Here is a 26,053-nt window from a genome sequence, read left to right as displayed (position 1 = left end):
AAAGAAATGATACGATAATAGCGAATCTACGCTAAATCCAACGACGTATCCGTGGTTCACTATAAAGAACAAAAACGCCGGTTTGTGAAAACGGGTTGGTAAACCGGTATGAATAAAAACGAATCCTACAAATCGAAACGGTTTGTGCGAACCGATTTCAAACAGCGCCTTGGGTTTCTATGAAATAGGGGTAGCGGATTGTCTGCTCTCTTCTGGGGTACCATCAACCGGGGTGTTTTGATATCAGATATTGAAGCCAATAAACTTGGATGTTTTTTCATCAATATATTTAGAAGAGCAAGCTGGCTCAAAAATCGCTTGAAATTCCGAGATATCGGTAAACAAAGTGTTGAAGTTGGCTGCCGGATCACGCGGGAACCAGTCAAGGTTATTACGTCGAAAAGTAGAGAATTTATTTCTCAGAAGAGACCGGCCGCACGCGCAGATCATATCTTTCGCTAGACGTAAACGATAACGATGATGAATCCATGTGATCTAACATGGAATGAAAGGAACTTGTTTACTTGAGAGGAAAAATCATATTACTTAAAGACATAAACAATAGCTGCATAAAAAATAAAATTTTATAGTCAAATTGGATAATTGTTAAAATTGATTTCTCTGCATGCAATCTAGTGACTGAACTGAAAATCAATCAACAAGTCTCCTTGCCACCAGCTATCCAACTAGATGGCATGCGTATCAGTGCGAGAGCCATGTCAAAATTTAGTTCATTTTTAATTAACTAGATTTTCAAATCATTCCTCTTAATAAACTCAGATGATCTCTATGTTCATATGTAGGGAGAATTTTACTAATCACCATTAAAAGAATATGAGAAATAATGGATTTTAATTGAATATGAGAAGAAATTCGGGAGTTGTTGTCTGAATTCACACTAGCGAACCTGGTGGGACCGTGCTTGCCACAAGTGGAACCCCCGATTGCCACAGTCGAAGGTAATCCTCATTGCCCATCAATGGAATTCGAACCCAATGACGGATGGCAATGTCGGACATAAAAGCCATTTGAAATGTTTTCGTCCCCGAAATAAAATCTGTGTTGAAAATCAAAATCTGTACTTCACTAGATCTTGATTTTTTAACATGACGACAGGGAGTAGTTTATAGTTTTCGCCTCTCCGCAATAATTTGATCGTCTATACATAACTAACATATAATGGCAAATGAGGAATTAAGAAAAAACCCTAACGGCTGTGTGTATCTGGGGTTGGATTTGTAAAGAGGATATATTATCCGATCTAAGGTACATTGAGTGAAATTAAAGCAATCGGACATTGAAAATGAAATATCTGATATGATGATACAGGAGTAAACCTGTCCTTTTATATTAGTATCAATATAAATATTGTCAATGAGTGTCGCTGTACTTTTGGTGACCTGTGTAGGGCGAATAATAGCCGGATATAATCCGTTAACTAGATTATTATCCAAGAATTTTGCCGTAGGCATGACTTTCTATTTTGATTAGATCAAGGTTTTGGTCGGTACCAATAATTATTGTCTTATTTTCATTTTTTGCTTTAGTGATTATGTTATTGTAATCATTAATGAATTGCGTTTCATTAGTACCCTGTATTCGGTATATGTCCCCAATAATCATGTTATTATATTCAATGAATATTGATTCAAACTGCCCTTGTATTTATATATATATGTAATATTTAGATCATTTCTTTCTATAAATGACAGCTCATTTTTTATAAAGATGGCTACACCTCCACCAGTTTGACCTTGAGATGTTGTTCAATTAGGCTAAAACTGGGATGCGACATTTACACTTGTTTCTGTCAGTAATTAAACTTTCATATAAAAAAATAATATGTATCTCACAATTTTGTGATTTACAATTTGCTTTTAAATTTCTAAGTTGATCGATTTTATTTGCTATACCACGTATATTGAATTGTAGAATATTCAGTCCATTCTTGTAAGTGTCGAGACAATTGATATTATCAATATCTGCATATGGACAATTATTTGATCGTAGCAATTCATCTGACATGTCATTTAAACAAAAGTTTTCGTCGTTTAGTATAGTAGTAATTCGTTCTAGTCCATTCATATTTAACATTTACATTTTTTCATGCAGAAACATTAGTTTTTTTCGATAGTTTCTCGGCACTCGGCGGAGTTTGAGTCAGGGATCGTTTTTTGCGTTTGTTTGTAGCAGGCGTGGTGATTACCTCGGATTGTTGGTTGTATAGCGTAGCTTCAAAGTGTTCGACGAGGGCTCTTTTCCCAACATCATTTAGATGGATTCCATTCTTATCACTGATGTTGTGATAACGGTCCCTGATGACTCCCGAAGGTTTCAATATGGCGTCATTGTTTTATAAATGATATATTGTTCTTTGAACAGAATCGATCTATATAAGTGTTCATTAGGCTGGCTGATGTGTTGAAATCTTTTGTCGAATTAGTCGTTCCTTTCTTCGGAATAATGCTCGAGCAACTTAATTTGGCATTACGAAAATTTTCGTTGACTTTGGCTGGGGCCAAAGTTATGTTCACTTAAATCGTTTCACTATCGGATTTATATCGATTGATGTCGTTAGTTCCTAGGTGGACCACAACACGTCGGTCACTGATTGAGGGTCCATGAACTCCGATTTCGTTTTCTCGAGTAAGTAATCAATATTTTTTGCTGTGGCCCCAGCTTGATAAACGACAGTGCCATTAGTAAAGAGGAAATACGCATATTGGAGTCCCCTATAACTAATACATTGTTAGGATCTGTTACGGGATTCGTGCCTGGATCTGTGGGCGCAACCCCTGCGACTGGGGGATTCGAGTTCGACTCGTCGGAGTGATCGTCATCGGTTTCATTTTCGTTCAGCAGAGGACAATCACGTTTCACATGGTCTGGAGACTTGCATTCGTGGCATAATCTGTGATCGCTCACTTTACTCGGACAATTGAACGATTTGTGATCGCTACTCAAGCAGAGTAGGCACATTGTGTCGCAATATAATCTCACAGGAAAATTCCCAATCTTTGTGAAATTTAGTAATGGCTGCTTGATATTGTGAAGTTGCAAGTACCTGGTACCGGTGAAAATAGATGTCCCTTTTATCAGTCCTTTTTTATTGAACCTGACGCGTAATCTCCAAACTTTGATATAAATGCTACGATCGTTCTATCATCCATTTCAATTGGCGCGTCAACAACTTGTAGTCATGCAATTCAAGTCATCATTTATTACACGTTACTTCCGTGTTGTTGAAAATCTCGCGAGTCCTGGACCAAACCCCATTGAACAATGTGATCTGTGTGCTGGCCACAAATGCACACAGATCACACTACACTACCCATTAAACACTCCAGTACCCACAGCTTTCATATATCCATCCAAATATTTAGAGTGTCTTTCTTCCTGGATACATGAATTTCACAATTTAAAAATCTAGTAAGTAGTATATTTGTAGCTTTGGATAAGTCGAGAATAGTTTGATCATTATCGTCCTTGTTTAAAGAAATGTAATTTGTTCCTAGATGACAAATAACGCGTTTTACTAGGTTACTGTCTAATTTCGGGTTTAGCTTGAATAATTGTTGATCAATACCATGAGCGGTTGCGCCTGGCAAACTGTCAACATGAATACTACTGGGCAAGTCAGTGAATATAAGGCGCCTGCAGTTGGAGTCTCTTAGGGCATTCAGATTTTTTGTGACCGTCTTCACGACAATGATAACAAATTATGTCGTACGGACAATCATTAGCCATATGATCAGCTGATTTACACTTGAAATAAAGTATTCTAGCTTTCAGTAAACATCTGAAGTACGGGTGATCAGTGTCCCCGCAATGTTTGCACTGTGTTTTATTATTGTCGCAAAAAAGTCTTACTTCAAATCTTCCAAACTTCTCCACGGGTATAATATTTTTTTACGTTTGACAGTTTCACATAGATAGATCCGTTTAAAATTTCGGTGTCTTTAATTTTGCCTCTTCGCAGTGAACCGGTTACTACGTAACCATACTTTTGTAGCTGATTAATAATGAACATATCCGAAAGCTCAACCGGCGCGTCTTTAATAGTTACGTTCGTTATATCAATCAATTCGTCAATTTTGCACGCTTTAATTTGACGATCTCTGATCTTTATACCACTTGTAATGAAGTTTTCTATAGCTTCCAAATTGTTAAAAGCAATTCTACACTCACCATTCTTCAAAAACTGAATGGCTCGAACATGTTTTGTGTTTTCTCCAAGCTTACTAAATATATCCTCCTCTGAAAATCTCCTACCGAAACATACAACGGTTAATGGTCGTTTTATATCCATTTTCAATCACTTCGCCTGACCAAAATTATACTAAAAATGGTCCTAGTTTGTAGAGCGACCCGACAAACAATCTATCAGTGCCGCCATTTTGGAATTGGAATTTCATGATGGAATGATCATGACTGTACGTACTATAAGCAGCCTGACTGTAAACTAAGATGTATACCAAGTCTATACCAGAGTTCATGTCTGTATTCTTGTATCCAATCGAGGACCCAGCCTTAGGGAGAAAAGCACTCGTCCCCAGGTAGAGGTCAAAACGGTTTACTTTCTCAACTTGCTGGAGGTAACCATCTGCATTCATACCTCGATTTGTCTGGCCTTTGAGTCGAACAACAATTTCCCATACACAGGCTTGGCTTTAGTGTAGATGAAGGCTAGGCACTGCACAATATGGATTAACTGGAACTCGAAACTCTCAAAATTAAACGAGTCATAAAGAAAGATCCAATAATTGAACGTTTATCTAACTATATTAACTAGCAGCTTAAAATATACATTATAAATTCTGCAAAATTTCACAAAAGAAATCAGTTCTACATTTTATCAGAATCAAGCGTTAAAGCCACAGATTCGCTTAGCTTGGGTTTGAATTCTGGTTCCATAGCCTCGTATTCTATTGCAATCCCCTTGGTTACCTCGGAATATCGCTTAACTTTTAAAGACTAATTAATTACTTTTAAAGGTCCCAGGAAAACCAAGTAAAGTGGGGTCTACTGTACATCCGCTGTTGACTTATTTTTCTCTGATTGAATAAGGTTATTACTGAAATAGCGTTTGAAAAGCCATTTTATTTTATTTTTTTTAAATTGTCCAAAAGCCGCATCGTCATTATAACTAGCTATCAAATTTAACTTACCTCCAGTCTCCAACAGAGAATACCACAGTCGCCCATAGTCATGCGTGACGTGTTGACAAAAGAAAAAAGGCTATCATAATCATATTTTATATACATTTGAAATGTTCAAATAAGATTTTTTTGTCTTGAAGAATTAAACCACTTCTTGGAATATTCAGCATAGTGTTTGAAGTTGACTTGTACGGTTGTGATAGGGTTTTCATAGGTTTTCATACTCCACACATAGAGACTAAAGCAAAGGTTCAGGACTCGGCAGCGGCCCCGGCCCCGGCCCGGAAAAATTTCAAAACGTGTATTGTCGGTTCCTAGCACGATTTCAGCATTTTTGGGAATTCCCTGAAATTTCAGCGTTTTCTTTTCAGCGTTTCAGTCTTTCAGCTTTTTCAGCGAAGTTCAGGAACCGGGGGATTAACTTTAAAGTCGAGTGTTTAAACTGTTAATATCTGAAGGGCAGATTGAAAACGTGGACTACAACTCGCGTATTAGCACATTGGTCGTAAAACAACTTATGGTCTTTTATTCTTGAGATTACTTCCTCCGCTTCTTCTGGCACTTTCATATATATATTTCATCGTTGTCGATCAGGGCTAACATCGATTAGTTGATTATTTCAAGTTCTCGGATCTTGTCCTGTAGTTGACAAGACGAGCTTTTGATTTCTGGGTTGCTGGCAGGTTTGGCTGTTACTTTGTAATATCGTCTGCGCCGTTGATGAACTTGGTAGATTGAGCTCTCTGCGCGGTTCTTTTACTCACCAATGCCTGAAAAAATGTCGATTTAAACATTTCTGCCATTTTGGGCTTTTTGAGGAACCACAATGTGCTGTTTTCCCTCAGGCTGTGCTCTCGACTGAGTACTAGATTACAGACACGCAAACTCTGGTATAGACTTGATATACAAAAAATTTTATTTTGCAGTCCATGTATTATATGTATTTTACACAGTTGTCTGCTTATATATACGCTCTCCAGCATACATACCTTCATCACCATCACCACCGTCATCTCCAACACCTCCAATATATATAAATATATATATATATATATATATATATATATATATTGGAGGTGTTGGAGATGACGGTGGTGATGGTAGTGATGATGAAAGTGATATATATATATATATATATATATATATATATATATATATATATATATATATATATATATATATATATATATATATATATATCACTTTCATCATCACTACCATCTCCATCATCACCACCATCATGATCGTATCTAAAACCAGCATAACCTTCAACATCACCACTATCATCACCACCGATTCCGTCATATGCAACATTAGATTCAGCACCATAGGAACCGTCTCCATAATCACCACCATTACCTTCACCAGCATCACCATATTCACCCCCCTTCCTTCTCTAGCATCGTTACCATCATCTCCACCATCTCAAACATCACCGCTATCTCTACCGTCCACTCCACCATCACCGTCTCCATAATCACCACCTCCAGCATAACTACCATTATGACCACCATCATCATTATCTGCACTATATCACCTTCTCCACTAACATCAACAGCATTACCACCATCTCCGACATCACCATCATTACCTTCTCCAACATCACCATCATTACCTCCATCTCCACTATCATCACCACCACCATCCTCTCCGTCACAATTGCCAATATCATGACGACCATCCCTATCTGTACCATCTCCGTCGTCATCGCCATCAAAATCATCACTCTTTCCACCATCGCGACCATGCCATTCAACCAGTCATTCAGCCTACCAGTTGCGCAGTCATCCAAGTCAATCAGTTAGCCCGCCAACCAGTCAAACAGTCCATAAACTGCAAAGGGCGAATGAATATAAATATGTGATTCGGATTGGAACAACTTGACCGGATCCTACACTTGGGCCCAGAAGACCATGGTCAATCGCTTCAGATTGTGATAAGTTTAATCTACCGAATGATCAGAAATAAACGTATTCGGAGGGCCAATGCTGTATAATACATGTACATACCGGTAGGGTAAGTATGCCATGTTTTGTAGCATTGGATAAGCTTATTCAGAGGGTCAATTTTGTATTTTAATACATAGTACTAAGTGTGAGCGTATCGTGTTTCATAGTGTGGGATGACTCGGAACTCGTATAACTTTCAATTCAATATGCAGTCAACCCCCGATATACTGCCCTCTCATATACAGCCAACCGCGCCTACCTCCAGGTTTTCTCAATGTACCGTACATCTCGATACAAATACATAGTAAAACACCCCCGATGTACCGCCGTACTCTCTATACCGCCAAAATCGTTCTGCACCGATGTGGGTGGTATATCGGGGGCTGACTGTACTTAAGACATGCAAACTTGTCATTATGGTGGGCATCCTTCGTGATTGCCTCAGCTATGAAGTTCGATTATACTTTTATGGCAATTTGTGTTGAAGAGGCGATTCAAACGACCGATAGTTTAGTGACTCGTCAAAAAAGCAATCATTAAGTATGGTTGATGGGCAATATGGTTGATTGGCATCTCTTTCCAAATTCAATTTCAAATTCATCACTTAAATCAACAATACACTTGTTCACTGTTGACAAAATTTATTTGATAAATGATCGTTAAAACGTCACGAAAGCTCACTGACAGTGGGACGAAGACAGTGGTGCTGAATAATGAGAAACAAGGCACATCTAAATTGCTCAATTAATAAGTTGAATTTACAGCATGGTGGAATACATTATTGTGAATATATATTAGGGAGATTGACATTAAATGTAGTTATCGGCTTAAGAATGACGTAAGATTATTTTTAGAGCATAGATTCTTGTGCCTCAACACAAGTGAGTGTATTGTAACAAGTTATATCATGCTGTTGGTTCTCTGCACAATTCCCATTTGATCCAAGAATTACTTTTTGTTTTTCCTCATCAATGACCGCTTGAGCCGGGTCATTGCTCGCCAATTCTCCACCTAGCACCTTTTGCGTGCTTTGAAACTCGTGAATGTGAATGACAATGATTCGATAAAACTGCAGCAGTATAACTAAAGTGTTCTTACACGTAAAAAATATGTTTAAGTAACTGACGACATTGAAGTGAAATATGAGGGTCATTCTCAAACAGAAGAATGGAATATCTTGCATCAGTAAAACCGTTAAAATCGACCATACTTCCGTTTCGCAACAAAAACACTGAATACCGTCTTTCTCATCAAATTTGGTGATCGCAAAACGCGATTTACGGGCTTTCGTCGCCGTCATTATCAAGGTAAATTGACACAAGCTCAATGTCCAAAGTGACAATATGATAGATGTCAGTTTGAGATTATACTGAACCTTCTCTTCGCGAAAAGCTTCGAATAATTCAATTATATCTGCTGCCATTCCGATGTTAACCAATAACAATTGAGATAACTGGTCACGTGTCAATTCGCCTTTCGGCAGAAGCCACCGTCCTATGATCAAGAACAACATTAGGATCTGTTCTAGAATTTTGGCCCATTGGGTAGGTGGCATCGGTGGAATCGGAAGATTGATCTAAAAATAAAACACCATTTTGAATATGATGACTGAAATCATTTACAAATCTCTTAAAATCCATTTATTCTCGTGGTCTTACTTTACTACTTACCCCTAAAGCTTTAAATGCTACTGAATTTTCAGTTGCACTCAAACGAGTTGTGGTGGTGTTAGTTTCGGGTATTCCGGTTGCTATGCTTCTAGCATAAGTAGAAGAGAAATGAAATGTACGTGGTGTACTTGTTGATGTTATATTCCATGAACTTATTCTGGCTTTTTTAATCTTAGCATCAGTCCTATTCATACTAAACGTATCGTTTCCGTTTAGAGTAGTGATATTACCAGTTTGGCTCGTATTATTCCAAATATCCTGTTGTTCAAAAAAGTCAGCATACTTCTTCGAATCTTTGATCGATGATAATGCCGTCGGTGCCATGGTAATATTATACAGATAATCATCCATCTTATCGGTGGATCTATTCGGACGATTCATCAACTCGCTGGGAACGCCGATTTCATACAGTTTTGGTGTCGATTGATTTTGTTTTAGAAAAATCATTTCCCTTGCCCTAAGGCGGATGTAAAATATTTCTAGTTCTAGAAACCAAATAGCTGGAACAACGGAGCTCAGGTAAAGAAAGAATACCGGCGAAAACCTGCAAGTAGAGTTACGGAATATTTCGTGAATTCAAATTTGAAAAGGATAAACGATTATATGGTACTGTCCGCCTGCTTTGTCCTGAGTACATTCCTACAAAACGATTAGATTTCTTTTTGGCAGCTGAGCAGGGGTCACGACCCCTGAAACCACAACCCTCTGGATCCGTGCCTGGTTAATTTCCACTGAGATAAGCGTCTAAGATATATACTGCATACTGATGTATGCACTCTACACAAAAAGCAGGGCATATAAGATAAATAGGAATAACTAAAACTTTGGGTACCATGTGTAGCTTCGGAGTTTGCGCTGGCAGGAATTCAATCTGTAGCCCCACTGTGTCATCGTCAGCGCCATCTACATGGATACCAAATTAGAAAGAATTTTTACATCGCGTTGTTCGAACTGCGCGTTGTAAAAATTCCTTCTAATTTACACCTTTCAATCATTCACATTTCATTAATCCATCACTCATTTCAGCTAAAATTTCTCAAGAATGATTGTAATTATACCGGTATCAATGTATTAAAAACAAAATCTATTTAAGCGCTACCTTCAATACATGACGAACTAAAGTCTATTTCTAGATTTTGATTCTTTAACCAATATTGTAATGTGTTAGAATAGAATCGATGGGTGGACTAGGAAAAATTAAAAAAACATAATTGTAAGTAACGATAACGGGTTTTTGCCTCCTGCAATATCCTTGATATGCAAACAAAATGGAATTATCAAAGTTAAAACAAATTTTTATTGTTTGTGATTCAAAGCCGATATAATTATTAGAGATCTAGTTGTTTGGAAAGTGAAATAAACACTAGTCTCGTCATTTCATAACACTACTATTTTGAAGCAGCACCATAGTTTTTAATGCATATCCGGGATATGTAGATCCATATAGCCACTTTGTACAAAGAAGGCCAACTGTTCTACCAAGTTAAAAATCAAGATAACTTTGAGGATAACGAAGATACGGTGCTTTCAGAATTCCCAGGGGCTGTGTTGCATTTAATAATCATGCTCGTTGGCATATGGCACGTACTTATACCAAGTTTTACGATTTCTGAAATAAAAGGATTGAATTACACGCCAAAAACCGAAGCTGAAATGAGCTTCAAAATTGACACCCCCTAGTGGTTAGAGAAGGAACTAATTATGTAAGGGGTTCCTTGCTTAAATGTCAGGTACCAGGTACTACATATCCATAGAAATCCCTTAATCCAATTAGATGATATAGAGGAAAATGCATTTGCCAACGTTTTGTTGGTGGAGCTGGTGGAGTACCTAGTCAAACCACACCTCAATACACGCGTCTTGTAAAGGGACACTGAACACACATTGAAACCACTATTCTGCCACTTGAGGTTAAGGGGGAAAGTGGGATCCCATACTTGACTCCCTGGTGCCCGAATAGGTTATCACAGAAAGGGCCCGTGCCACTAACTTTTTTTGACCCGATGACGATGACCTCATTTAACGGTGCCAAGCAGCAGTCAGTAAATATCGGTTGGTTGTATTGTTTCGGTAAAATTCAGTGTAAAAAGAGAATAATTATAAGAATAGTAATAATGATAAATATTATTATTTAAGAAAATGATAGATATACCTTCAAAGCATCTATGACCGGTTTCTCACTTGCTGATATAAATATCGTACTAGGAAACGGACAAAACATATATTAACATATGGCTGTATAAGGAGCGCCATCTAGGGGTCAACATATCCTAGATACATTAAAAGGACTGAATGACATGCGAATAGCCTTTTCAAAATTTACACCCCATAGTGGTTAGATAAGGATTTGATTATGTGGGTTCGTTCCCATGTTTCATGAAAAGGCCAATTTGTATGAGCAGTAAATAACCGGGAAGGGGCATTGACGTAATAGTGCCCTCGTTTGGCATGATTTGGCGTTGTTGGTGTCCCTGAAAACCACCAGTTTGAGTTATGGTGGACTGTCCGTCATATACTATAATGATATTTTGTTTATTGTATAATTAGAGTGTTAATGTTGTAATGTACATACAGAAATGCTTAGTTTTGTACTTGTATTATATATAGTTCTATGAAAATAAATCAATAATAAAATGTGCCATTTTTGCCGTGATTCGACGATAATAGTAGGTGCCCTTAACCCCCTCGAGATAGGGCCCTGGATCCACCCATGCCGGGTGATAAGCATTTAAGATGGGCCGTCCCACTGGCTAAAACTTTTTTACTACAGTATTTTGTTTATAATGTTTACAGTGTGTACGGGTGGCTCACAACATTACAGTCACACAGTAAAATCTGGAAAATTCATAAACCTTTCTTATCAAGTTCTGAAATGATTTTGAATGGTCAATTCATATTGGGGATAACAATCTAAAGCTTTACGATTATTTTCTATATGAAAAAGACCAGGATTTTTTAAAAGAAAATTTGAAGATCTTAGAAGAATTTTCAGTTTTATCCGATTTTGAAATTTGGTAAATAATACTGGAAGTGTATGAAATTTCAGACTGATTCATTGATCAAGGTAGAGGTTTTTATGTCGTAAAATGGTATTATGAATAAGCCTATATCTTTATTATGTGTATGGTGATGACTGGGTATTATGTTACTGTTACCGTGCCGTGCAAGCTAGACTGATACACTAGATAAATCCTCCCTTGATGTTTGTTTGTTTGTTTGTTTGTTTGTTTGTTTGTTTGTTTGTTTGTTTGTTTGTTTTGTTGCTTTACGTCTCTTGGATCTTGGTTTCCCAAGACGTCATTCAAAGATTCAAATTGTGAAGAATATACCAACTAATTAGCTTAATTGCTCAAAGCAGGGGCCCTTAATTACCATTTTGCCTGTAGAAATTAATACTCATAGATATCTGACACAAAGGAGGATCCAAATAGTTTAAAAAGATAATAGGAAAATGCCAGTTTCAACCATTGGAGCTCTTCACTACTCCATGGGTTCAAAGATACTGCCATGTCTGACTTTGATTGGGCTTTTATACTCCCAGTGGGCCTTCAAACTTATTCTTTGAAATAATGGAAATACATTAGTTTTTCGAGATATGGTTAGTTCAGTAACCCTTTGAGTGCGGAACATAATGCCATCCCCAATGGGTGCACCTACGACTAACGTCAGTATACTCTAAATCAACTTGGACTAATAATAATTTAGCTGATGTTTCGGGTAGAATACTTCTACCTATTTCCCCGGCCATCTTTCTAATATTTCTAATAATCAAACGGAATTTGACTGCATTTTTCATTTTTTTTAAATGCGAAATATAAGATAATCAAAATCAAACTGAAACATAAAAACTACAATTATTCTAATACCCGAGAAGATGAGTTTCCACGATGGGGGAGGTAAATTTTCATTCAAAAGAAAAGTTGCACTGTGGTGTGATCGGTTGATTCTATCTGAATACAGTAAAAGTGCTTACCATTTCGATTCGGAGCCCCTTTGGTACTTAAGGCTGATAACACATTCAATGATAAGAAAAATAAGTGATACGGATAGCAACCAGTAAAGTGAATCTTCAGTCGTCTCTACAACTCGCCAAATCGCCACTAAGCCATGTATCATAAACAAAAGTCTGGCTATCACAGCCTTCACCGTCGTAATGATTTCCACTATTTTGCGACAATATTCTCCACATTTACTTGACATCATCTTTTAGTAACGACTAAAATCTGTAGGATATTCTATTAAGTATCGGCAGTTTAACACGATGATGTTTGTCGTATACGTTTATGACTATTTTAATTCTTATTCCGAAACGGTCGGTGTAATCATATAATTATCACCCGCATTACTTAAGTCGAGCGCATATACGACATCCCGGAAATGAATGGAACATTCCTCATAAACTATCAGCAATCATGGGCGATTAATATTATGACCGTACACCGCCGGCGGCGCATTGACCGTGCCACGCTCGCGCAAACATTTAATTGAATTCTGACTGACGTCGAAGTTCGATGCATCGCGATAAACGGCATATAGACATTTGAACCATAAAAAACACATCCGTAGAACATTCGATGAATTCTTAGCGTAATACAACATATATTTCAAGACCAGTTTAGTAGTTTATTGAGTAAAAGTGTGGATTAAGGGAAGGTATCTTGCAAGCTTTGATTGGAATTCTATTTAGTAGTATTTTATTGACCGTAAAAATGTTTAATTTCTTAACAATGTATTTTCAGAAAAGAAACGGTTTATTAAAGAATAAAGCAAAAGCTAAAGTGGGGTTTCTATACGAATTGCGTCTAACTCATAACAGCTTCCTCCTGCTGATGATTTGTAGCATCAACGGATTTTATCAACGCCGTGATTACACTACGAAAACAATGCTTATTACTTTCAATTAATTTACATCATCTAAATTTCTAAATGATATATCCCGATAGCGATATAGACTGGAAAGACATAGGATTGGGCGTTCCCGTAAATACTGAGGATTGTTACATACATCGTGTTGGTTACTATAGGCCCTATCACATAGGAAATTAAATGACTGTATCGTCAAGTATTTTGTAGTATATAGTATTTCTCTGTAAATCCTTCGAGTTTTGTGTCAACATGATAATTAAATTTATAATGTCTAAAAAGTCTAATGCTGTTGTGGTTCAAATGTTCAAATGAAGTCAAACCGAAATAAGGTAATATATATATAGGAAAAATATAGGTTTTCAGGTAAAATTGTAATTTGTGAGTGTAAATTATTTATCTGATTACGACATATATACATTCGATTCATTTTCTATTTCATTGACAATAAATACATGTATGTCATAATCAGATAGATAATTTATATTTACAAATTACAAGTAATAGGGAATTCGTAGGTTTTCAGGTTGAAGTCGAAAATTAAAGTGAAATTTATAAATTCTTATTTTAAGTTTTGTTTCCTAGGAAAGAATCAAAATTGCGGCCCTCGAAGTGAGCCACAACTTCAAATTGGTGAACTTCAAAATCCTAGATATGAATTTTGTTAATTTCGTTTGATTTTCCGACCCTTTGACCTTTGGCTTTGTTAAACGCCCCGGCGACATTTGCACGCCTGATGTCTATGGCACTTGACGAAGTGGCCTGGAAAACTTGTGTGTTGTGCCTGCATGATGTGATAAATCATTTTACAGTTGCTAGCCGCCATTTTGTAAGGTTAATTTTGTCCTGTATTGTTGGGTCAATTTTTTCTCCTTTTTTAAAAAATATCTGTGATGCGTGTTTTTTCATATTTCTTCTGCCCCTGGATGAATTTTGACAGTTTGAGCAACAATAAAATCGTGTGAATCTCTTAATAGTTATGTAAAATTTGCAAACAATGCGACATGAGATCGATGTCGGTCGATTCTGCTCGTCGACAACATTAACAATCCTGTTAGTCGGACGATTTTACTTGTCGACAATGTCTAAAATCCTGATCGACGCCCGATTTTACTCGTCGACATGGTCCACAATGCAGGCAAATTTCTTCAACTGTCACAATAGTGTCCTGAATAGTACTGAATCCAGTCATTTATATTACGCGTAGAAAATGTATATTCCCTCTGTAGAGTTGGCGGATCGTAGGGCGTAAACTGTCTTCAAATATTCCCCTATGTAGAGTTGTTGGGATCGTGGGGCGTAAACTGTTTCAAATATTCCTCTCTGTAGAGTTGGCTAGGGGATCGTGGGGCGTAAACTGTATTCAAGTAAAATTGGTCGACAATCTGGATTATAGACATTAGCCGCGATCACACGAGCATTTTTGGCCCGGGCCAAATTTGGCCTGACCAAAAACGTCGGACCAGGCCGGAGCCAAATTTTAACACCAGACAAATGATTGCGTTTGAATTGCAACTGGCACCGGAAATGATCCACTTCGCTTTGTTTGAGCATTGTTTAGTATCGAGTGAACGGTTTGTGTGTGAACGCGCTCTCTATTTAGGCCAATTTTGGCCCGAGCCTGATCCGTGCCAATTTATCCCGGGCCAAATTGTCTCCGTGTGATCGCGGCTATTGTTCATGAGAAGAATGGGTCGACAATCAGGAATGCAGACATTGTCGACGAGTAAAATCGGTCGACAATCAGGATTTTAAACATTGTCGACGAGTACAATCGGTCGATAATCAGGATTATAAATAGAATATATGAGTAATAGGGAATAAGTTGTTTCAAGCCAAAGGTCGAAGGTTCGAAAAATAAATTCTGGCACACTCGAATTTATTTTTCGACCCTTCAACCTTTAACTCGAAACAACTTATTCCCTATTACTCTTAAAATATTCATATATATGAATATGAATAACTTCTTAAATCAATTTTAATAAAAAATCTGTTATTAAAATGGAGAGTAAACAAATATACAGTGAATTCTTAGATAGAATAAAAGATACTTCAAATGTCAAATCAGTAGATTATAAATTTAAGAATTTAACAGAATTAACAATTCATAAGAAATATCTAATTGCAAATATTGATACAGTTACTAATAACTATGGAGATAAATTAGTTATTCACTTAGCATATGGAGGCTTAAAGGGAAATAAATATAAATTCAGAACATATTTACCAGATAGGTTTCATAGATTATCAAGTGAAGATCTAGAAGAATTATGTTCAGGTGATTTCTACTTCATATATAAAGGTTAGAATGATGTCATGATATAGATTTTGAATAATATAAGATCAATTTTAATGAAAAATTTGTTATTAGAATGGAAGCAAATAAGTACTACTGTCCGACATGTAAAATTAATATAGATAAATCTAAAAAAGCAAGACACAATAAAACTAAAACACATTTAGAGAATAAATTGAAATTAGAATATAAAGATGATATATTAGAAACTAAATTAGATGAATTAAAGAATGAAAAAGAAATATATAAATGTGATACGTGTAATCAATCATTCAGTGATAAAAGATATTATAAAGAATATTTAAAATCTAAAAGTCATATTACAAATATCAATAATGATATTTTAGGTGATGATTATTTTGAGAATGATAACAATAAACCGAAGACAATTAAAAGAATAAAAAATAGATTAAACAAGACCATACATGGAAGATGTTAGAAATTATATTAATTCATTAGATAATAAAAAAGATATTGAAATAACTGAAGCATTTAAAAGTGATATAGGACCAGCTGCTATCGAGTTTAAATTTCATAAAGGTAAAACATTAGAAGAAAATAAAAAACATTTAGAAAATATGAAAAATATTATCAAAATAATTACAGGCGTAGAATACCCTAAAATTAGTATATCCGCTAAAGTTAAATTTATAAAATCTGAAGATAAACCAATATATAATATAAATTCTCATTCAAAACATATTATTTCAAAACAGCATATAGATGATAGATTAGATAAATGTTATAATGAAATAAAAAGTAAAATAGAAGAGAAATATTTTGAAGGGTCTGGTTTAATATTTGATGAAATAATATTTATGACTTTACATGTTTATAACACAAAACATAATAAGTTAACTAAATCAAAACCAATTGATGAAAATAATCTATCATATTATAAAGAACCAGATATTGAAGCGTCGAGTTATATCAAATTATCATTTAAAACTAATGCTGTTATAAATGTACAAAATGAAGATGATAAATGTTTTCTATGGGCAATAGTTAGTTACTTACACCCAGTTGAAGATTATAAACAACATAGTTTTAGATTAACACATTATAAACCATTTGAAAATAATTATAAGATAGATAATTACCCTGTTAGAATTAAAAGTATTCCAAAAATAGAAAGAGATTATAATCTAAAAATAAATGTATTTGATTTAATCAAATTACCAAAAACAAAAAGGCAATAATATTAAACATTATACATTAGAACCTTTATACTTATCAAAAGATTATGATTCAAATGATGTTATAGATATACTATATTATGAGAATCATCATATGTGGAAAAAACGTATTGATTTATTTTTCAAATCAGAAAATGATTTTGATAATAAAATATATCTATGTAGAAAATGTATGACTAAATTCAGAACCGAAAGTGCATTATTAAATCATAAACAATTATGAGATAACCATGATTACTGTAAAATGATTTTACCAAATGAAAAAGATAAGATATTAGAATTAAAAAAATATAATTACAAGAATAAAGTACCATTTGTTATATATGGAGATTTTGAATCATTAAATAAAGAATTAACTGATCAAGATAGAAAAGAAATATATCATAAAAGAAAGAAATTAAATTCTAATGAAAATGATATAATTGATTATTCAGATCCTCTAATAACAAATACTATTAAAAAGATTCATCAATCAGCTGCAGCTTTCGGGTTATATATAAAATCTGATAATCCAGAACTAATTAAAAGTGAATATTATAACTATAGAAATGAAAATGTTATCAATCATTTTTGTGACCTATTAATTGAGTATGAAATCAAATTTAGTAAACTATTAGATACAAATATAGAAATAATTATGACAGAAGAAGATAAAGAAGAATTTGAGTTTGCAGATAAATGTTATTATTGTGAAAAGATATTTAATTATAAAGATAAAAAAGTAAGAGACCATGATCATTTGAATGGAAAGTTTAGAGGCGCGGCGCATGAGAATTGTAACTTACAAGCTAAGAAAATCAATTTTGTTCCAGTAATATTTCATAATTTATCAGGGTATGATGCTCATTTATTCATCAAACAGCTATGTCATAAAATAGAAGAAATCAGTAATGAAATAGAAAGATTAAATTCAAATAGGTCGAAAGATAAAATACCAACTTATAAATTTAAAATGTTAGCTAAAACATCTGAGAATGATATATCATTCCAATTTGGGTGTCTAAGATTTATAGATTCATATAGATTTTTAAGTAGGTCATTCGATAATTTATCAAAATCATTAGTTGATGATGAATTAAAGATATTAAAACAACACTACCCAAATAATGATGATTTTCAATTAATGAGATATAAAGGCGCAATTCCATATTCATTTTATAAATCGCATAATGATTTTAATATAACTGAATTATTAAAAGAACAATTCTATGATGAATTAAAAAATGAATATGTTAAAGATGAAATATATGATAGAACATTGAATATTTGGGATCATTTCAAAATAGAAAATCATGGAAAATTAGTAGATTCATATTTAAAATCTGATGTATTATTATTAACTGATATATTTGAAAGGTTTAGAGATGTAAATATAAAATATTTTAATATTGACCCATGTCATTATTATTCATCACCAGGATTAACTTGGGATTGTGGTTTAAAATTTACAGATATAAAAATGGATTTGTTAACAAATATAGATCAATTATTATTATTTGAAAAATCTATAAGAGGAGGAGTTTCAGGTGTATTAGGTGATAGATATTTCAATGTAAATGATAACCCTGGATATAAGTTATTATATATAGATGCAAATAATCTTTATGGATGGGCAATGATGGAACCATAACCTCATGGAGTATTTGAAATAAGTGAAGTTTTACAACATGAAAATAATGATAAATTTGATTGGAAGAAAAGAATTCTAGATATTGCAGATGATTCAGAGACTGGTTACTTCTTTGTTGTAGACTTGGAATATCCTGAAGATAAAAAATTCAAATCTAGAAATCTAGCATACTGTCCAGAACATAAAACTGTAACGCATGAAGAATTATCAAATTATCAAAAAAGAATTAAACCCGAAAATCATATTCATACAGAAAAGTTAATGATAACTCAGGAAGATAAATATAATTATGTAGTGCATTATAGAATGTTAAAATTCTATTTGAATCAAGGAATGATCCTAAAAAAAAAATGTATTCATATAAAACTAAAACTCATGAATCAAAGAAATTGAAGGGAATTACTAAAAGTGTAGTAGAAAAAAATATTCATTTCAAAGATTACATCAATTGTATATTCAATGAAGAAGTTATTATCTAATAATAGAGTTATCGAATGATAAAGATAAAATCTTATTCAATACAATAATTCCAAAATTCACAACATTTGGTGAAATAGTTCAACGAATCATACATTTATTTAAGAAAAAAATTAATTTGAAATATCTTATTTTGAATATTTAGAGTTGAATTATTATTTTTGAGTTATGATATTTTGATTTAAGATGGTGTTAATTATTTCTTTGAGTATAATATTTTCCACAATTACATAACATTTTTTCATTAGGTTCATATTTAGGTGTATCAATTTTATTGTCTAAGTTACATTGAATCCCAACATCTTTATATGATTTTTCATTGTCTAAATCACATTGAGTACCTATGTCTTTAAATGATTTTTCATTTGGAATGTCGGGGATGAATCTCTTTTCTTGTAATCTGAAAAACATAACATAGCATTCTCTGAATGGGCAATAACGTAAGTGTAAAAATAATGTTTTATGTGAATTTTCATTATTAAAAAGTGATTGCATTTCATCTGTAATTATTAAATGTTTAACTATTTCGCCAAATGTTGTGAATTTTGGAATTATTGTATTGAATAAGATTTTATCTTTATCATTCGATAACTCTATTATTAGATAATGATTTTTAAACACTAATTCAGTAATATTTTTCACTTGAAAACGAAGACGCGCAGTTTTAATCAAATCTTTAATAGGAATGAAATTTTTAATTGTAAAATATTTTTCTAATTCATGTAAATCGATATCTTTGAATTGTAGTATCTGTTCATTCATATTTATAAGTAATTTTTTTTATTAAAATTGATATTTTCTTCAACTCGTTTATTACGCATTACTTTTAAACATAAAATAAGAATTTAACGCATATAAATATAAATATTCACTGTTTTAAATATGAATTATTTCACTCGTTAATTACTCGTTACTTTTATACTGAAAATAAGAATTTAACACGTATAAATATAAATATTCAATGATTTAAATATGAATTATTTCACTCACACTTTACTCACACTTTTTATGTTTAAAAATTTATTTTAATTCTAACAACTCGTTATTTACTCGTTACTTTTTTAGAGTTCGCTGAAACCTTACGCTTTAAAATATTTTTTTACCCTTATTGGAATTGTAGTATCTGTTCATTCATTTATTAGTCATTTTTTTATTAAAATTGATATTTTCTTCAACTCGTTAATTACTCGTTACTTTTTATATTGAAAATAAGAATTTAACGCATGTAAATATAAATATTCGCTGTTTTAAATATGAATTATTTCACTCGTTAATTACTCGTTACTTTTTATGTTTAAAATAAGAATCTAACACATATAAATATAAATATTCACTGTTTTAAATATGCATTATTTCACTCGTTAATTACTCGTTACTTTTTATATTGAAAATTGAAAAAAGAGTTAGAGTTCGCTGAAACCTCTCGCTTTAGAATATTTTTTTACCCTTATTGGGTTTACTCTCCATTTTAATAACAAATTTTTTATTAAAATTGATTTTAGAAGTTATTCATATTCATATGAATATTTTAAGAGTAATAGGGAATATATGGTGGCTGATAAGGGCCATAGCGTAAAATTCCTGGTATGTAAATGAGGGCGCCAGAACGCCAGAACGCCAAAACGAAAAAAAAACGTCCAATTTTCTCTAAAAGTTCGTTTTGGCGCGCCAAAACAAAGAAAATTCCGTTTTGGCGCCCCCGCCAAAACGAACTTTCATTTTGGCGCCCCCGCCAACACGAACTTTCGTTTTGGCGCCCCCGCCCAAACAACGAAAAACGTCAAATTTTCTCTGAAAGTCCGGTTTGGCGCGCCAAAACAACGAATATTCCGTTTTGGCACCCCCGCCAAAATGAACCCTCATTTTGGCGCCCCCGCCAAAACAACGAAAAACGTCCAATTTTCTCTGAAAGTTCGTTTTGGCGCGCCAAAACAACGAATATTCCGTTTTGGCGCCCCCGCCAAAACGAACTTTCGTTTTGGCGCCCCCGCCAAAACAACGAAAAACGTCGAAATTTCTCTGAAAGTTCGTTTTGGCGCGCCAAAACAAAGAAAAGTTCGTTTTGGCGCGGTTATTTCCTTTTTGGCGCCCCCGCCAAAACAAGCATTCAACCACAGTAAAATTATTTTTCAATTTGGCGCGTTGATCTTGTGTGTAATTTGCATAAATTTGCATATATGAAAATATTTTACGTATACATAGAATTATTTTACGTGGTTTAAACTTGGTTTTGGCGGGGGCGCCAAAATGAAAGTTCGTTTTGGCGGGGGCGCCAAAACGGAATCTTCTCCGTTTTGGCGCGCCAAAACGAACTTTTAGAGAAATTTCGACGTTTTTCGTTGTTTTGGCGGGGGCGCGCCAAAACGAACTTTTAGAGAAATTTTTTTTTTTCGTTTTGGCGTTCTGGCGTTCTGGCGCCCTCATTTACGTACCAGGAATTTTACGCTATGGCCCTTATCAGCCACCATAGGAATAAGTTGTTTCGAGTTAAAGGTTGAAGGGTCGGAAAATGAATTCGAGTGTGCGAGAATTTATTTTTTGAACCCTTCGACCTTTGGCTTGAAACAACTTATTCCCTATTACTTATATGAGACTGAAGAAGAAAAGAAATATAATACTCACAATCTAGTAATGACCATTTAAATCAGTAGTCCATCATTCAACATAGAAATCTACTGAAATTAGATGGATGGAGAAGTGGTCAAAAAGCTGGACATATGGGGGGAATATTCAGCTGCTTTCTTTGAATACTTTCTATATTACAAACAAGACTGATTAGATCAGGTATAAAAAACAGTCTATCTATTTATTCTTTTTTATCTTAAAATGGGGATTGCCCCGTTATTTATTTATTTGGCTGGTAAATTTCGTTTGATTTGCCGGGAGCGAAACAGGGGGTTTGATTTTGAAATCGGAAATCGAAGTACAGATATAGTTGTGTGATCGGCGGTCGAGTTAACAGAATTTTTTGTTTGTTGAAATAAGTACCGGTACATAATTGGAAATTATACGGGGCGGTTCCGGTTCATCCAAACAATCTTTCATTCAGTCTGAACCGGCAAGCGAAAGATTTGGGTAAATTTCCTTGGCTGCCTAATTAAATACATCGAGATTTTGGAAAATAGTTATATACAAGGTTGAAGATCATTTTGTCCATTGCCCATGGGGTACAAGCTTCACATCCATGATTCAACATGAGTGTCTTGACGCTGTTCCCAGACTGAACCTTAAGGACAACTGCTAGCTGTACCCTGAAGGCCTATAGCTAGTGTCATGACGTGAATATTGTCACGAATTTCTATCGAGCCATCAATCCATCAAATAAACTAATTCGTAGTTTCAACTTCACGAACAATTTATTTACACTATGTACAGTTGCCTTTCTTTAATATCTCACACACATTCGATTATCCAATTCCTGCTCTAAAGCTGCAAAATATATATCACAATAATCATAGGTTATGTATTGAATAAAATATACTTAGTATCAAAACATTTATTTCACAAATACTTACGGACTCAATGCGTCCCAAAAACCCGTTCGTTACCCGGTTCCTGAACTTCGCTGAAAAAGCTGAATCATTGAAACGCTGAAACGCTGAAATAAAAACGCTGAAATTTCAGGGAATTTCCGAAAAACGCCGAAATTTCAGGGAATTCCCGAAAAACGCTGAAATCGTGCTAGGTACCAACAATACACGTTTTGAAATATTTTCCGGGCCGGTGTCCGCTGCCGAGTCCTGAACCGTGTTTTAGTCTCTACCTTCGGTTACAGAGACATGCATGGACAGTATGTGTGGAGTATATTTCTAGGGGGCCACTTGTTGGACAAATTAATTCGCTTGAAATCCGGATTTTTAATGCATACAGGCAGCATAATTAGGAAAACCCATTCACAAACCGTGCAAGCCAACTTAAACACTATGCTCAATATTCCCTGCAAGACGCAAAATATCTTATTTGAACGTTCATGTATAAAACATGCAGCAACTTTTCTTTTGTCAACACGTTGATGGGCGACGGACTATGTCACTATGGTATTCTCTGAAGGAGGTAAATTAAATTTGACAGCTAGTTATATAAATGATGCAGCTTTTGGACAAAAGGGATCTAACTAAATTTCTTTTTAATTCACTGTGGAATGGAATGGAATGGATTGACGCCAATGGCATGCAGTAGGCCCCTACGTATGGGTCATACTGATTAGCGTCAACCAATTAATCTAAATCGGGCTAACCATTCAACAACTGTGAATAATTTATTTGCTGTGGCGTGATAATAATTAGTTTTTTTGAAGAAATGACATACCAACTGTTAGAAAAATGTACCGATTCTTATTTTTAGACTACTACTGAATCTATAAAAAGAGGAGTCATAGACAAAGTTGATTTGCTTAGCTGGTGACACTTCTTGTCAAGTACATCATCTCAAGTACTGGGTGTTTTGTAAGTTTAATTTCAGTATTTATTTACTAAGTGCTGTTCTCTCGGACCTCAGTGCTTTCAAACTAGGCCCACCCCATAGGCTATATAGTCCAGGGTGCATTAGCCACTATTCTTTTATATCCGACTAAAATGCACCTTTTTCTATTTTTAGATTCAGGCTTAGAATGTGCAAATTTTTTGAGATACTGAGAAATCAGATGGCACCAGTAAACTTCAACTGCGAAATTTGCAGCAGGATAGCTGAACGACACAATTTTTAAAAATAAAATGGCTATTCGAATGCTATTTCAATAATAACTTGATTCAACCTGAGAGAAATAAGTCAATTGCGGATGTACAGTACACCCACTTTTCTTCCCTGTTTCCTGGTACCAAATTTTTAGTCTTAAGCTAAGCGATATTCTAAGGTATACTAGTGGATTTCATTAGAATATGAAGCAATGGAACCAGAATTCTAGCCAGAGTTAAGCGAACTATTGATTCTGATATAATGTAAGAACTGATTTCCTTTGTATACTCTTGCAGAATGTGTTATGTTTTATTTCAAGCTGTTAAATAATATAGTTAGACAAATGTCCAATTATTGGATCTTTCTTGTTGACTCGTTTAATTTTGTGAGTTAAGAGTTCCAGTCAATCCACAATGTGCAGTGCCTAGCCTTCATCTACACTAAAGCCAAGCCTGTGTATGGGAAAAAAATATCGTTCGACTCCTATAGGCCAGACACATCAAAGCATGCAATACATTGCAGATAGTAGTCTCCGGCAAGTCGAAAGAGAAAGTGAACCACCTACCCGGGAACAAAGACACTTAAAGATTCCTTCCTCCTTGTAGAAATATGGCACCCAATTGTAGCAATGCTAAGTACAGTATACTATGACGGTTGAACCTTTCTTAACGAATTTCAATGACACCGAAAATAGAATCAAAATAATCATTAGTTCCATGCTAGCACTTAATTTGGGTTATCAGGTTCAGCCTAACTGTACTTTCATTCAGCTACTACTTGTATGAGACTTGGCAATGATAAGTTGCAAGAAATCACCAAACATAAGAAAAAATATTGTGAATTAATATTACTGTGATTAAGAATTTATTCAAATGAAGTGATAACTTCATTGTTAGATCGTACCGGTATATGCACATAAAACTATGGCAAAAACACATCTAACAATCCACGCAATCCGCAATCGATCAAGTCGATCATGACGACGACCTTAAGGCATGTCTCTGTAACCGAAGGTAGAGCATAAAACACGGTTCAGGACTCGTCAGCGGACACCGGCCCGGAAAAAATTTCAAAACGTGTATTGTCGGTACCTAGCACGATTTCAGCGTTTTTCGGGAATTCCCTGAAATTTCGGCGTTTTTCGGAAATTCCCTGAAATTTCAGCGTTTTTATTTCAGCTTTTCAGTGTTTCAGCTTTTTCAGCGAAGTTCAGGAACCGTTCATTACCCGATTGGAATTTCTTTCATTTCTACGAATTACCGACCAACGGTTACTTTAATACATATATCTACAACTACACTTCAACCGACCAGCGGCTATCAGCAGGACTTCTCCTGAAACACGTGTGTACCGGTCCCAGTATACACACCAACCCCCCAAACCTCAATCATACACCCTTATATAACTCTATCTATCACCATACACCACAGCACTTGACAAGTTACACACCGTGCAGCCAGCTGAGTCCTATGAATACAAATATAAAAGACAGATTATCATATTATACCGAAATACCAGCCATTTCTGTAGAATAACACATATGAACGATTATAACTAATCTACCACAGAAATACTTCACAAATATCTTGTCCTTTTCTCATCATTGAAATAACGTCATGATCTTGAATTTAGATGATTTATTTTCAACTTCTATTTTACAACTCCAACTAGAAAACTGTGTGCTTAACATTATTTTTGTTTATATATAATGGAGAGAGTACTACTGCATGAGTACTGCTGACATGTTTTGACACTGACATGTTTGTGACAGTGATATTACTTTTGTGCACAACTAATTACCTAATCCAATTAATACAAACAACTCATCGATGTTGATGCCCCATTTCACATATCAATATCAGGCTGATTAATTTACAAGAGAATTATATTTAGCATTATCAAACAATATTACATCCACAAGAAACGTTAATATACACTCCGATAAAAATCCAAATTAAAGCAAGGAAATGTACTGCATGATACACCTCCCTTCTTCGAAAACTTTTGCCCCAAAAGTTTCGGCAGAACTTCTCACTAAGAGTTAAATATTTTAGTCTTGAATCATTAAAACGAATATTATTGAATTATTTTTCTGTAGCGTTTCACGCCGTACTCCAAGAAAATTTTACGGTTTTGATT

General features: G+C 34.6%; 1 long non-coding RNA gene across 1 annotated transcript; it reads right to left on the bottom strand.

Annotated features, from left to right (window-relative positions):
• Window positions 1-22,606: 22,606 nt before the first annotated feature.
• Window positions 22,607-24,889, bottom strand: LOC141904162 (uncharacterized). Its single transcript, XR_012619127.1, has 4 exons — window positions 24,818-24,889; window positions 24,480-24,574; window positions 22,756-22,838; window positions 22,607-22,669 (listed from the first exon to the last, which is right to left on the bottom strand). It is a non-coding gene; the product is annotated as an uncharacterized LOC141904162 (long non-coding RNA).
• Between the last annotated feature and the right edge of the window lie 1,164 nt (window positions 24,890-26,053).

Source organism: Tubulanus polymorphus, chromosome 4 (assembly GCF_964204645.1).
Source record: "Tubulanus polymorphus chromosome 4, tnTubPoly1.2, whole genome shotgun sequence".
Classification (NCBI taxonomy): domain Eukaryota; kingdom Metazoa; phylum Nemertea; class Palaeonemertea; order Tubulaniformes; family Tubulanidae; genus Tubulanus; species Tubulanus polymorphus.
This window is presented reverse-complemented; position numbering and strand designations above follow the sequence as displayed.